A 6098-nucleotide genomic window follows, 5' to 3' on the forward strand; every position below is an offset into this window, starting at 1 on the left:
TCGTAGAGGGAGACCAAGAGATGAATACACTAAGCAGATTCAGAAGGATGTAGGTTGCAGTAGGTACTGGGAGATGAAGAAGCTTGCACAGGATAGAGTAGCATGGAGAGCTGCATCAAACCAGTCTCTGGACTGAAGACCACAACAACAACAACAACAACATTCCATTATCCTCGTTTTGCTTTTGTTGATGTTCATCTTATATCCTCCTTTCAAGACACTGTCCATTCCGTTCAGCTGCTCCTCCAGGCCCTTTGCTGTCTCTGACAAAATTACAATGTCATCGGCGAACCTCAAAGTTTTTGTGGACCTTGCCGTTGGTGGTGGGGCGGGGGGGGGGGGGGGGAGGCTTGCGTGCCTCAGCGATGCAGATAGCCGTACCGTAGGTACAACCACAACGGAGGGGTATCTGTTGAGAGGCCAGACAAATCGTGTGGTTCCTGAAGAGGGGCAGCAGCCTTTTCAGTAGTTGCAGGGGCAACAGTCTGGATCATTGCCTGATCTGGCCTTGTAACAGTAACCAAAACGGTCTTGCTGTGCTGGTACTGCGAACGGCTGAAAGCAAGGGGAAACTACAGCCGTAATTTTTCCCGAAGGCATCCATCTGTAAATATTGCTGTGTAATATTAAGTTCCAGTAAGCACAGTCAAAGATAATAAGCAAGAAGGACACATACATTGTCAAACGTATAGGACTCTTTCTTATATGTCAAGAGGTCTGTTTATTATCGAAAATCAACTGCCAATAACCTAACAAAAGAATATGCTATCTCGCTATGTATATATCATATCTACCAACGATGCTGATTTCGACAGTAAAATCTTCAAATATTTTTGTGTCATGTCATAGCAATCGAGAAACAGTGTTACAGCTGTTACAATGTCGGAATCTATTGACAATTGACAAAACATAACATTCACTTATGTACAGGGTCTAACGGGAATAAGTGCAGATATTTCTATTGGTGACTGAGGACCGTGTGCTGAACAACATTACGTCAGTATTTACTTCATTTGCGAACTAGTAAACAGAACTATTAAGAGTCGTATGTTTTTAGCTTGGATAGTACCTCTAAGTAGATGTGGCAAGAGCAACACAATAATGCTTGTTTTCACCTAGGCAGCAGGACAGGTGTTGGAGTGTGGACAGTTGGACTAAAACGTTTAGTCTATACTGACAAGCACAGTCCGCAAGGGGATGGAGTTGCGGCCATACAGAAAACACCAGATCCTAAAATCTGTGACGTCTTTGTGAGAAGACTGTTCGATGCAGAGAGCCCAATACACTACAGTATTATATATTAAGGTACAAAATACACACTGCTGGCCATTAAAATTGCTACACCACGAAGATGACGTGCTACAGACGCGAAATTTAACCGACAGGAAGAAGATGCTGTGATATGCAAACGATTAGCTTTTCAGAGCATTCACACGAGGTTGGCGCCGGTGGCGACACCTACAACGTGCTGACATGAGGAAAGTTTCCAACCGATTTCTCATACACAAACAGCAGTTGACCGGCGTTGCCAGGTGAAACGTTGTTGTGATGCCTCGTGTAAGGTGGAGAAATGCGTATCATCACGTATCCGACTGTGATAAAGGTCGGATTGTAGCCTATCGCGATTGCGGTTTATCTTATCGCGACATTGCTGCTCGCGTTGGTCGAGATCCAATGACTGTTAGCAGAATATGGAATCGGTGGGTTCAGAAGGGTAATACGGAACGCCATGCTGGATCCCAACGGCCTCGTATCACTAGCAGTCGAGATGACAGGCATCTTATCCGCATGGCTGTAACGGATCGTGCAGCCACGTCTCGATCCCTGAGTAAACAGATGGCGACGTTTGCAAGACGACAACCATCTGCACGAACAGTTCCACGACGTTTGCATTAGCATGGACTTTCAGCTCGGAGACCGGGGTTGCGGTTACCTTTGACGCTGCATCACAGACAGGAGCGCATGAGATGGTGTACTCAACGTCGAACCTGGGTGCACGAATGGCAAAACGTCATTTTTTCGGATGAATCCAGGTTCTGTTTACAGCATCATGACGATCGCATCCGTATTTGGCGACATCGCGGTGAACGCACATTGGAAGCGTGTATTCGTCATCGTCATATTGGTGTATCACCCGGCGTGATGGTATGGGGTGTCATAGGTTACACATCTCGGTCACCTCTTGTTGGCATTGACGGCACTTTGAACAGTGGACGTTACGTTTCAGATGTGTTATGACCCGTGGCTCGTCACAATAGGCCAGTCATTACTCTTGATGAACTGTGGTATCGTGTTGAATCTTCATGGGCAGCTGTACCTGTACACGCCATCCAAGCTCTGTTTGACTCAATGCCCAGGGGTACCAAGGCCGTTATTACGGCCAGAGGTGGTTGTTCCGGGTACCGATTTCTCAGGATCTATGCACCCAAATAGCGTGAAAATGTAATCACATGTCAGTTCTAGTATAATATATTTGTCCAATGAATACCCTTTTATCATCTGCATTTCTTCTTGGTGTAGCAATTTTAATGGCCAGTAGTGTAAAAATATCTGTCGTTATATCCGTTACACCCTGTATCTTCCCACATACCCCATCACTGGCAAACGAATCGATATTCATGACTAAAATTTGACCAACATCCCAAATTGTGCTCACTTCGTAAATTATAAACTACAAACAGTAAACATTAAAGCTTACTGACTACTAGAGAGATTAGTTATGCCTAATGGCATATTAACTTTAAGGTAAATAGCGCTAATGAGTGATAATACAGACAGATTACTGTTACGTGTGTATTAGTGCGAAATTCTGTCCAATTGGCCCGTTAGATCGTCAAAATCCGAGCTAGTTGAAGGGCTGTACCCATAACTCTCCGGAGGTTCTCACTTCCGGCGACGTTGCTGGTCCAGGTACAGTTTAGCAAGCACGAAGATAAGCGGTAGGAACTCTCGCCGAGTGCGGGCGGTCATTATCTTGCAGAAATGTAAGTCGAGGATGGCTTGCCATGAAGGGCAACAAAATGAGTTGTAGTATATCGTCGAGTCCCGCTGTACTGTAAGTGTGCCGCGGATAACAACTGAAAGGGTCCTGCTACGAAAAGAAATGGCACCACAGATCATCAATCCTGGTCGTCAGGCTGTACGGCAGGCGACAGTCATGATGGTATCCCACTGCTACCTGGGACCTCTCCAGACACATCTTCGCCAGTCAGCGGGGCTCAGTTTGAAGCAGGACTTGTCTCTGAAGACGATTCTAGTCCAGTCAATCAGGTCCCAGGCCGATGCTTTTTCTCTCGAACAAATCATCCAGTCGGCCCGAGTGGTCGAGCTGTTCTAGGTGCTGCAGTCTGGAACCGAGCGACCGCTACGGTCGCAAGGTTCGAATCCTGCCTCGGGCATGGATGTGTGTGCTGTCCTTAGGTTAGTTAGGTTTAAGTAGTTCTACGTTCTAGGGGACTGATGACCTCAGAAGTTGAATCCCATAGTGCTCAGAGCCATTTTTGAACCAAATCATCTAATTTTTCTGAAATTATAATCGTTTGTTTGTCTGTGCATGTACAGCACATCTACCGATATTGACCACATTCGGATAATTCCTCCGTGGTGTCAATCTTTCTTTTGTCTTAGAGTGTGTATTATAGCCGCCTTCGTAATAATTTACGGGGTAGGTCGGCCACTTAAATCTTCATACCATACACGCATGATCGTCAACTAAAATTGGGGGCTAACGAGTGGGTCAAAATTATTCTGATCTTTTCTCAAAAGATAAAATACGATCATTTAAAATATGACACACTTTTATCTATGCAGTACAAGCATCATATGTTGATGTGTCCCGCCACTGGAGCAGCCAGTCATCCATCATTGCACTCTGTTCAATAGCGAGAAGGACGGTATCGTTTAAGTGACTACCGTCGAATAGCTGCCTTTACCAGCTGTATCGTCTTGTTCCTTACTTCCAACTACTGTTCTTCCCATCGATACATAACTTTGTATCTCAAAAGCGAGGTGATAGCATGTTTGGAGTCGGCACATTGAATCACGGGATTTTCATTGCATATTTCGTTTGTTGCCACATCTGCTAAATCGTTACCCTGAATTCCAAAGTCTCTGTTACTCAACATGTGCCGTATAGTTTGAAGGGTACCAAGGAACTAGCAGAAGACGAAGTATTATAACAACAAGAAAAAATCTCCTCTGCTCTAGTGGCCTCAAAATCGTATTTATCTCTGTACAAAGCACAGTAAATTTGTATAGTAAACGAATCCTTAGGACACGTTCGGGAAAATCACAGAGCAACCAAGAGGAGTATCCTGCTTTATATCCTCCAACATCGTTCATATTTCAAAAGATATGTGAGGGTAAATAGTTAGAAATATTACATTGCAGATAATTAATACTCTTATTCATTATTTCGTCATAGAATAGATCTAGAGGGTGAAAACTGCAGAGAGAGAAAGACCGAGCACTTCCAATCATATAAGCACTGTCGAAGAGAAATAGTTATTTTCATAATGATGAAACTGAAGGTAAATAATTATTTTTAATAATGAATGAAATTCATTTCGTCAGAGCCTTAGATGGACAACGGAGAGAGTAGTGTCTCCGAAGGAATACGACGTAATAACTGTCTGCTTGTTATGCTTCACCGCACGTGGTCGGTACAGCAACGCCAATCTATCTGTCCACGTTAGTCACCTAACGGTGACTCCCACGTTGCTTTCACACTTACGTGGAATTTAGGAGAGGAGTATTGCTCACGGGTCGCGTAAAGAAACGGGACGGTCCAAGGACAAGTGCGGTGATAAACAGTAAGCAGCAGGACGCAATCTTTAGCTAACGCAGACTCGGCTGGCTGGATACGCTCAGTGCGAAGCTCAGTGGCTACCTCATATGCATTGCATACAAAATATTTACTTTTTCGCTGTATCACTTGAGTCTCTGTCCTTAGTCAGTTTAGTCTGTTCAGTAGTGATATGCCAGTCTCGACAAACACACTTTGGAGTCCCAGCGAAGCCTTTGAACCACAATAATGTCAGACTTAGCTTCAGATACTTCCAGATTTCGAACAGACACAGACCGACGAATGCCGGCCGCTGTGGCCGAGCGTTTCTAGGCACATCAGTGCGGAACCACGTGACTGCTAATGTCGCAGGTTCGAATCCTGCCTCGGGCATGGGTGTGTCTGATGTCCTTAGATTAATTAGGTTTAAGTAGATCTACGTTATGGGGGACTGATGACGTCAGATGTCAAGTTCCATTGTGCTCAGAGCCATTTGAACCATTTAGACCGACGAATATCTGGGGGAGGCATATTGTAGGCAATTGTTCTATAGTATAGAGAAAAACAGCCTGATTACAATGCCGGTGCAAGGTTAGGGACATCTAATTGACAAACATTTTCCAGATAACCACAGATCGGCAATGTACCGTTGTGAAGCTACGGCCATGAAACGACAGCCAATTAGCGACGAGCATGCGGAGGTGTGGGCAATTCATATAATTTGACCCAGCTTAAAACTCAGTTACTAATTAATGTAGATGAAAATAATGGCTTCAGCTAGGCCTACCTATTCATGGCTGCTTACGTCAGGGGCGAATTTTTTGTGATCGTTATTGGATAATACTTGACTATTAAATCACTACGCTAAAAGTATTTAAGGCAATTTATTTATTAATGTAATAAGCTATAATGCAGATACACAACCAGAGGAAGACAAGTCAACGTGTGGCATTGTAATGTGCTATGTTATTAAAACTGAACTCTAAATACTACACATTTTAACTACTTTAAATAGAGCATTAATGAACTTTTATTTTAACATGTACAGTAGATCAGTATGTGTGAATTACGACAATGGCGAAAAAGGAAACAGAAATTCAATTTTAATCACTCTTTTTTTTTCTCAGATGGCATTCTTAGAGCAAAAGTTAGGAATTGCTTCCGCCAACATCTCTACAAAGTTGACATAGTCGAAGAAATCATTGATGCAGACTCTAGAAAGTACTTGGCATGTTTAGAATGATTTTCACTGTCACAAAACACGTTCGTTTTCTAGAAAAACTTCCATGCGCAAGTCGCTGATTGGTTGCCAAGC

The sequence above is a fragment of the Schistocerca nitens genome, chromosome 3 (assembly GCF_023898315.1).
Source record: "Schistocerca nitens isolate TAMUIC-IGC-003100 chromosome 3, iqSchNite1.1, whole genome shotgun sequence".
Taxonomy (NCBI): domain Eukaryota; kingdom Metazoa; phylum Arthropoda; class Insecta; order Orthoptera; family Acrididae; genus Schistocerca; species Schistocerca nitens.